Source organism: Onychostruthus taczanowskii, unplaced genomic scaffold (assembly GCF_017590055.1).
Source record: "Onychostruthus taczanowskii isolate IOZ18803 unplaced genomic scaffold, ASM1759005v1 scaffold68, whole genome shotgun sequence".
NCBI lineage: Eukaryota > Metazoa > Chordata > Aves > Passeriformes > Passeridae > Onychostruthus > Onychostruthus taczanowskii.
The window spans coordinates 2,057,098-2,067,260 of record NW_024504566.1 but is presented as its reverse complement, the minus strand read 5'-3'; positions in this window follow the sequence as shown (position 1 = coordinate 2,067,260).

The following is a 10,163-nucleotide window of genomic DNA, read 5'->3' as shown; positions in this document are numbered from 1 at the left end:
AGCACCTATAAATAAAAATAGTGGTTTTCACTTTAAATTGTCTACTAATTCTGTTCTTGTTCAGTCCCCTTCAGGGGAGGCAAGGAGGAAGGGCAATATTCCTGTACTTTAGCTTGGACATCATTTCCTAAAAGCTGAAGACCTGTATGATTGTGCAGTGGTTACTGTCTTGTGTGACACTGTTAATATGCTTATAGGTGCAAAACAGCGGGTCTCGTTCCAACAAATGCACAAGTTCAGAATTCAGTATTGTTTTTTGTTCACATAAACTATTTTGAGACATTGGGTGGGAAGTTTTGAATCCATACAAGTGAGGCAGTGTGTCAAGAAAGTAAAGTTCATTATGATCCTTTGAGTCCTGTGAAAATAAGACCCACTGAGATACAATGGGATTTTTATATGTTGTCCAAGTCGTAAACTTTACATCCATGTTCTTTGAAGCCTGTGCAGCTTTTCTCAGAGATCCTCAGGCAGTACAAAAAGTATATGTATTTCAGCTCATACCAATAACCTGTATCCTTGCCAGATTTGCAGGTTTAAACCAAGGAACACCAGAATGTCTCAGTAAGAGAAGGTTTTTCCATGTAAGTGCTACTTAACCTGCACCAGTTTATGTACTTTAACCTGTACAGGAAGTGCTGTGAGAATGGTGTCTGGGGGAGGGATAAGGTCTTATTTAATGGTTGTCCATAAGATAGCTTAATAGTTACTGGGGTTTATGTGTCTTGAGTACATCTGTCCTCAGCCACTTGCTAACATAAAGTCAGCTGCATCTGCTGAAAGACACAGCTTTTATAAAGAACTGTGAAAAGATCTTTTGCACCTTTCCTTGCCCTTTCCTTGCCATGCTGTGCAACAGCTTTCTCATTAATGTGATTAGTTGGACTGATAGCAGTCATACTTTTCCCTTTAAATCTTGTTTCGAACAGTTTTGTTTGTTAAAATTTATTATTGTATAACCTTCATTTACAAAGCTGAGCAGGAGATACTTCAGGGGTTACTTATTCCATCAAGACACAATGGCTGAGAAAATTTATGTCAAGCCAAACAATTTCAATAGTCCATCATCTAGGACTAACTTTTTCCAGGCCTCTTCTGAAGCATGTTGGCTTGCTGGCATTTGAGTATCTTCCCTTGCCTGCTTGATCCCCCTGGCTCCCCTCCCTGGAACCTGATGCATCTATGTGTTTCTCCTGTGGGGTATCCAAAGTTTAATTTCTGTTCATGCAGTAATTGGAAAGGATCATGCCTTAAGAATGTCAGGTGTAACATACACATGATACAGAGAGTAAAGATAGTGCTGTGTGACTTCACAATAGGTCAGAGATGATTAGGAGTGCTGAGCTGTTCTTGTAATGAGCTGAAAAGGAATTTATGTTCCTGCAGATAATGCTTTCTTGTGTTAGCTGAAAGATATGTCAACATACTTGAGCTCAAAAACAAGAATTAAAGAGAGTTCATTCTGTCACTGTCATAATAAAAATATTGGCAGTAAAGTGTTGGGGTTTTTTCTCTTGCATTTTTTGGCTATTTTATTAGAAGTCCCTTTGGACCTATTTATCATAATAAACTAAGAATAGAAGCTGGAAGCTTTTGCATACTTCAGTAATAAAAATATATACTTTCCAGATAAAATTTTGTCCTCTCTTGAATGTTGAAGTTCTTTGCTGAAGAGTAGAACTTTGTTGGTAAGAAAGAGTTATAAGCAGTCATTTTAATAGCTAAATCTTTTTATTTAAGGAAGAAATATCCTGTGTGTCTGTAAAATTAAGGCTGGTAAAAGCTTTGCAAAAACTTTCAAAGAACAAAGCTAAGGAAACGCATCTTTGAATTAGTAACATATTTATACATGGTAGGAATCATCTAATTTTACTGAGATTTGGATTACATTTCAAACTTTGTATGGTTATACATATGCTATAAATAGAAGAAAAACATCTTTTAACCTTTACCTCTGGAAATCTAAAGTTTATGTATTAAAAGACGTACTAAAGAGCAACCAACACAGCAACTTTCCATTTGCTTCCAGAATCATAGGTTTTGAATCTGAAGAGAGTTAATGGTGTGAAGCAAAATTATCTGACTTTGTAGTAGTAATGACCATTAGCACAGAAGTGTTTGCTTGCAGAACTAGAAGTACTTGGACACTCCAGACCCTCTGTTCCCAGAACTGGTGAGGGAGGAGTGGCAGAATGGTAACATTTTGCTCAGTAGGCTCTGATCAATTTCGCATGGGTTTGGGATGCTAGAGCTGGGAATGGGTGGCAGGAAGGAGGCTGGCAGTCCATGAAAGGGTCAGCGATTCACCCAGCAGCAAGCTCTGCAAAGGAGCAGCGGCACGATGGCTGTACTAAGAGCAGGCTGAAGGGAGCTACTGTGTGTAGCAGTTCAAGGGCAGAAATTCAGAGCTCAGGTAGGGTGTCCTCAGGTCCTGGGCATGCTCTCCCGCCACAGCGGCATCCCATACCTTGTTGAATCTCAGCGGAAAGCCATCTTAAAAAACACCTCCACAAGAGTAGTCCTCTGCGTGCCAAGTAGTCTTCCTTTCTCAGCCCAAGCAAAACACTGACAGAGAAGATTCCAGTCTATTCACATCAATATACATGAATGTTTTTGTGTGGTGAAAAAGGGTAGGCGAGGCCAGTCGAAAATCTTTTGCTAGGCCTCCACACCTCTCCATGTGTCAGGACTGTGGAGTGCCCTGTTTTATCCTAGAACTGACAGGAACACACTCCAACTGCTTGTCACATACCCATCAGTCTCCATTGAATGCAAATGTTATTTTCTTTCTTGTTTTCAGTGTGAAACACAGGCAAGGTTTGTTCACCTTCTTTTGTGTCTCTGAAAGAGTGAAGTGTTTGCTTCCAAAAGTGGGAAGTCTGGATTCAAGGCTGTCCTCAAGCATTTTAGCTCCAAATTCTCCCTCTCACCTTCTGGGAGAACATCCCAGCCATCGAGCTGTGGTGTCAGCTCCAAATAGGCACCCTTCTCATCATCTATTGTAGGTAGACCAAAGCAATTAAGAATTTCGTAGTCAACCTAAAGTACACATGATACTATGTGTAGCTATGTATGTGTACACACAGTACAAAAGCGAATGTTTTTTAATGTTAACTGAAAAACACCATTGTGGTTGTATTGCTATGCTGTTAGCATTCAGCAGTGAGTAGGATCACACAGAAGCAGATTTGGTGATTTTTGTCTTGCAAAGACAAAATCTGCTTATTAATGGTATAAAGTTGCAGCCTCTGCACTCATTGCATCTACTGCATTATTTCTTCAAAGTGCTGAGGCTGAAAAAGTCTATGGGCCAGGGCCTTCTGCCTCTGCCTTTACTCAATCCTTCTGCCAAAAAGTAAATTGAGTTTGTTAATTAAGCATAAGGCCAAAAAATGGTACTTAGTAGAGTTAAGTGTACTGCCAAAGAGGCCCTAGAAGTAAGTGCTAAATGGAAAACATATCATTTGATTATCATCAAGTACTGAAAATAACATGTTCATTTTTTCCCTGTCCTTATTAACTTAAAATGATGGGTAAAGGAGCTTTAGGGACCTAAAGTCCAAACTTTCTGAGCCAGGCTCAGATTGTAGACTGCCACCCTGTGTTCACTGCCTAGCTCACAAAAGCTGAGCCAGACAGGTTTTACCTCTGGCAAGCACAGAGGCAATCCCTGCCTCAGGGTGCCACCACCAGAGCTGCAATGTCGGATTCGGTGACTGCTATGAGCAATCACGACAAAGTGTTACAGATCAGTTTCCCCCTTTGCCTCCCCGCTAAACAAGTGAAAAAACAAGAGGATGTTTCTGCTACAAATTAAGCCCAGCATTGTTCAGATTTGGATTCACGCCCAGCATTGTCACAGAAAACTTTTGCACCCAGTTTATGAGAGACTAGTCAAGCTTCATATATTTGTTAACTTTTCATTTGTCAAAAAAAAATTAGTGTCACAATAAAGCATCGAGGCTATTTATGGGTTGCCCTGACTGAGTTGTTTACATGAGTCAAGACTTGATTTTTCTGTTGGCAGTAACTGAATTCTTGGAAGCAGGCGCCTGATGTTCCTCAGTCCCCCAGCAGATGCCGTCTGTGCTGCGCTCAGCGCACGGGCTGCTGCATCCACAGGGCAGGGCTCCGGGAAACAGCAGGAAAATAAGTCTTGAACTGAAAGATGTTCTCAAGGCTTTAAGGAGTAAGTCTGGAAGGCAGTGCAGAACTGGAAAAGAGCATGACCAGGAATTTGGATGGAAGAAAGAGGCAAAAGGAAGATATTTTAGAATTAGCATGAGCAGAGCAGGAAAGTAGAGGGAAAGCATATAATAAGCCATGTAATCATGGGAGGACTGTGAAATAGTTTTGGCTTACTTATAAAAGCTAAAAAATATCGAGTGCTGAAGTTCAGTTACTCTAGAAAAAGAAAATTGATGATGCTGTTTAATTGCTATGGGTAGAAGTCAGACCCTGAGGGTAAGAACCAGGCTGCAATAATCAAGGTTGTGAGATAAGAAGAAGAGGACTTCAAGATGACAGGTGATGAGGAGAGGTGGCTCTTCAGCCCTGATGAGACATATCTGGAGTGCTGTGTCCACTTTTGGTCTCCTCAGTACAAGACAGACATGGAGCTTCTGGAGTGGGTTCAGCAGAGGACAACAAAGCTGACTGAGGAGCTGAAGCATCTCTTATGAGGAACGTCTGAGGGAGTTGGGCCTGTTCAGCCTTGAGAAGAGACAGCTGAGTGGGGACATCATCAATGTCTATCAGTGCTGAAGGGAGGGTGTCAAAGGCACAAGAAGCAGGCTCTGCTCAGTGGTGCTGAGCAATAGCACAAAAAGCAACAGGCAGAAACTGATGCCCAGGAAGTGCATCCTATATTCACCTGTATATAAAAAAGAACTTTACTGTGCAGGTGACTGTGCACTGGAACAGTCTGCTCAGAGAGGTTGTAGAGTTTGCCTCACTGGAGATATTCAAGAAGCACCTAAACCCAATCCCGTGCCATGGGGTCTGGATGAGCAGGGAAGTTGAACAAGATGACTCCTGTGGTTCTTTCCAGTTTTACCCATTCAGTGATTCTGTGATTCAGCAGTAATCCATGCTCCTAATGTTGCACACTTATGCCTAAAAAGTTATGTGTTACACCTGTATGGTGATTAATAGGTGTGCCTCATTTCAATAAAGCAAAAGTTGTTTTGTGTGCTAATGGTCTGATGCAGTGTGCTGAAGTCTGCTGCCTCAGGCTGGCTTTATCACTCTTCCTAGCAAGGAGATCTGATTCTGAGGAATTTCACATCTCATTAGGAGGAATTAGAGCACATAGAGCAACATAAAAGCAAAATAAAGTATCCATCTTTCAGCTGTGAAATCAGTGTTTGAGGGCTCATAACATCACACAAAGGTTTAAACTGAGGAGACCTCTAGGAGTCATCCAGTTCAATCCTCTGCTGGAAATGGGGTAAAATTTGTGGGTACATTGTTACTCAGGGCCTCCTCCAGCCAAGTCACAGCCTGCTTATTCCAATGACAGTTGTAATTTAGTTCTATTTATCTCCTGGCCTGCTCTGGCTTTCACTGTCACACACCACTGAAAAGGTACCTACCTTTCTCCCTCCAGCAAAGATCTTTGCTCCATAACATCTTCCTTATGACAGCCAAAGCATTTCCAAGTACCTGAACCAAAGCAGCTTAGCTCCCAGAGGTTTTGTGATTAATTGACAATCTAATTGTACTATATTAATTTGCAGCAAGAGTTTCTCCTGTAGACTTCAAAGAATCTAATTGGGAAACCATACTTATAAATGTATTTATGACTTTTTATCATCATCTACATTTGCTGTGTAGCAGAGACTCCACAAAGGCAAGAACTCTGCGGGTTTCTGTGGCTTAATACACACTGACTAATGCATTTCCCATGATTAGGGAATTCATTAGATTTTACTTGCCCATGTGAAATTTATGTTGTCTGTTTAGAGTCTGAGGCTCAGCAGAGGTTCAGCATTAACAGACAAAACTTGTTTTGCAAGTTTTTTGAAACTTTTAGGAACTTAATATTAGATGTCTATCCCTCTGCCAAGTTTGGCTAAGGTTACAGGAGAAGAGGCTCCTCTGTCTCACACACAGACCGCCTACATGGCAAACACATCCACACATGACTCAGTCTGAAGAGTCTTTCCAAAATTACCTTAACTAACACTTCAGTGTGGTCTGCACCCATCTCTATCTGACACTAGCAAGCTTCAGAACAGGCAGAAAAATCCACATTGCAGCATTTCCTACTAGTGTGTTTTAGTGGTGTGACCCTCTGTTCAGCATTATGTCTCTAACTTTTACTGCATTTCAAGTTCTGGACCCAAAAATGGCACATTCTGACAGACAAGGTTCAGGTGCTGACACCTTTTGGTTATTTTGTATAGAAATTTGACTCAATGGAAGCTATTGCGGCTTATCTTTTCTCAGTTGGACACATATTCATCAAAGAAAATATGGAAAAAAGTCAACAACATAGCTTAAAGTTCCAGCTGAAACAAGCTGGGAGGTATTTTTAATTAGTAATTTTGGTGGTGTATTCAGGAGACAAATCAAGGCTAATCAGTAAGAATAAAATCAGTAAACAGTTCATCAGTTCTTAGAAAACATTTTAATGACCTTTCAGAATAGGGAGCCAGAACATTGTGGGCAGAATACAAACAGCATCTCTCTCATTCCAGGAATTCAATGCACTTTTTTTCGCTTCAAAAACTCTCAATATGACAGGCATTCTGAAGTTTTTCAGGCCACTTTTGTGGACTTGTATCTATTCCATTTCTTCTTTGTTTTATTTTGTTCAGGTTTTTTTAATATATTAGGGAAATTGTCTCTAAAACTGAGTATTCCTCTACAAATCTCTTAGTCATAGCAAAGAGACAGATTCTAAGCCCACCCTAATTTAACTGCAATGCATGGAAGGTATCAATATGCCCGGCTTGGAATCCGTTTTATCCTTTTACCTCTTTCTAAAAGCATAAGGAATTGGCATAGTTGAGCAGACTGCAGAGTACGACTGCAAAGCAGAAACAGCCAACATCGAATTCCAGTTGCCGGCTGAATGCAGCAGACATTGTCTAAATTCCTTGGGCATTCTGTTCCTCCATTCCCATCGTATGTGGGATGGCTGTAACAGCAACTTCACCGTGATACTTTGAGGCCTGGTTCACTCTAGCCAGTAAAGTTTATTGAATCTGTAAACTGTATAACTGCAGTGCAGTTCTATAAATGGTCTTAACAGTCTTTTCTGAAATACCTTTTCTCTTCATTTTGAAATTCCCATACAAAACTGCCAAACAGAATCTGGGCTTTATATTTAGGAAGCCTGTAATCATTCCATAAAGTTTAAGAAATCTGGCAGTGATCTGGAAAACTTAGGAGGTAATGAAAGTGGAGGAATGTAGAAGTGCCTTGTATGGTAGTGGAGAGCAGAACCAGTACATATTATGACAATACAGCACAGCTCTTGTCTTTGGGGTGGGCCTTGGTTGTATAGCTCTGCCTGCATCTGAAATGCATGGCAGTGTAAACATCACACAGAGATTCCCTTAAACATTTGTAAATAGTTCAGCAATTTTGAGAAACTGGGTGGATCTTGCCGATGGCTAAAGAAAGAAGCATTATTCTCATGCCTGCTGAACTCACTGTCCCAAGCCCAGTTCTGATCCTAATGTAAACCACTGCCACTTGCCTTGAGGCACAGTTGTACAACGTGTGTCTGACCAGACTTGGAAGGCACACACTGTTCCAGAGAGGGCTGTGCTGCATCCCAACCTGACCCAAGTGTGATACCCCAAACTGAGGATTTCTTTCTACTTAGCAAGCAAAACTGCAGTACTGAGTACATTGTGGGTGGCTTGGAGGAGATGAAACTTTTTTTACTGAGAACTAGTTCTGGAAACCAGAAATCCTGAGGTATTGTCTTGAGGCTGGGTTTTCTTTCTCTCACTGCTAATCACTTACAGAAAGTGAAACCTTTTCTAGTTCTGTGGATTAATTTTTTTTTAATTAGAATGGCAGCACCAATGTTTCTGGAACCTTCTGAAATCAATTAATAGTTTTAAAATAACTTGAAGATGAAAGGTAGTAAATGTTTATTCCAGGTGACTGTGTTCTCAACATTCCAGTTTCACAGAACTCAATATAGAAATTTTCTTGGCCGACAGTATCTGGCTGTTACATGTAGGCCTTGAGGCTCTAGTTGCATGTTGCCACTCAGCTCCCCTGCTCCAAATCTTGGCTCAAGGTGTGGTGTCTTTTATTTCAGAAATACCCTGATGCTGTTACTGCAGGTAAATTTTAGTTCTCCATTCAGCCAATTGAACTTGTATACTGAGTTAACTGCAGCTATTTATTTATTTACCGGAAGACAACATTTAAATAAAGAACCAAATCAAATAAAAGTTAAAAAAAAACCCAACATCCTTTAATCCAACAAAATCCCAAATGGTCTCATTAGGATCACATGATTAGAAGTATTATTTGCTATAGCAGCACTACACTAGTCTGCACTACTAATCATTCAGAGAACATCTATGGGTGGGCAATCTCATTAGTGCAGGAAAAGGTTGTATCAGCAAGTGCTCCATCTTTCAAACTGATAAGAAAAGGCCCCTACTGACAGCAGTCTGTGGAAAGGGAATAGGATGTGGGATTTTAGGCTCCCGTTTCAGAGGAACCTGCCAGCATTCTTCATACGTGGTGGTACACAGGTCCCAGTCCCATTAGCAGAGGTAATAGGAAAACAGAGCTCTTTGGGAGGGGTTCTCTAGGGACTCCAGTAACAGGACAGGAATTAGAAGCCTCTGAGGAATGTCAGAGTCCCACCCCATTAGCTAACCCATATCCTTCACTTTCCATTCATAGCGATAGGGCTGACCTCCACAAGTGAGGCAACACTGAATCATCAGCATCATCTAATCTAGCAAATTACTTTCACAGGATTCCCCACATCTCAGAAAACAGACAAGAAATGTGGAGGTGTAATTTTTTGGTCAAGCATGGTTCTTTCACCCAGGCCAGTGACATTGCCTCTTCTATTGTTAATAGTGACCCATACAGGAAACCTCTCAGAGGGAAGGTACAGAAGTGAGACCTGGCCAGCTGCCTGCTCATACCAATCTGTAGCCAATTCAGCTGACTGAGAGAATCACAGAATGATCACAGTTGGAAGAGATCTTAAAGATTTTCCAGTCTAACCATCCACCCAGCACTACCACTGTACCCACTAAACCACATCACCCAGTGCCAGATGCAGATGCCTCTTAAACATCTCCAGGCATGGTTAGTCAAGCACCCCCCTGGGCAACTTATTCAAATCACCCCAACAGTGATTTTTTTTTTTTTTTTTTTTCTAACATCTAATTTGAATCTCCTGTCTCAGCTTAAGGCAATTTCCTCTCACTGCAGGCAAGTAGAAGAGACAAGCCACCACCTCATGACAGCCTCCTTTCAGGTAGCTGAGGAGAGTGATGAGCTCTCCCTGAGTGTCCTCTTCTCAAGGCTAAAAAAACCCAGTTCCCTCAGCTGTTCCTCATAAAACATGTTTTCTGGACCCTTTGCCTTATTGTCCTTCACTGGACGAGCTCCAGTGTCTCCATGACCTTTTTAAAGTGAGGGGCCCAAAACTGAACTGTACTCAAGACGTGGCATCGCCAATGCTGAATTCAGGAGGGAAGTTCTCAGGTTTTGGAGGGGCTCTTTTCTTTTGGGGCATTGTTTTTTTACTCCAGCCAACAACCAAGCCCCACACAGCTGCTCACTCACTGCCCCACTACCAGGATAGGGGGTAAAATCAAAAAGCTGGAAAACTTGTGGATTGAGATAGAGACAGTTTAACAGGGAATGCAAAAGCTGTGCACACAAGCAAAGCAAAACAAGGAATTTATCACTGCTTCCCATGGCAGGCAGGTGTTCCACCATCTCCAGGAGAGCAGAGCGCCATCACATGTAATGGTGACTTGGGATGTCAAAAGCCATCACTGTGAACATCCCCCCTTTCTCCTTCATCCTCCCAATTTACATACTGAATATTATGTAGAATGGTAATGTATGGAATATTGCTTTGGTCAGTTTGAATCACTTGCCCTGGCTGTGCCTTCTCCCAACTTGCCATGCATCCCCAATCTTCTCACCAGCACTGGTTA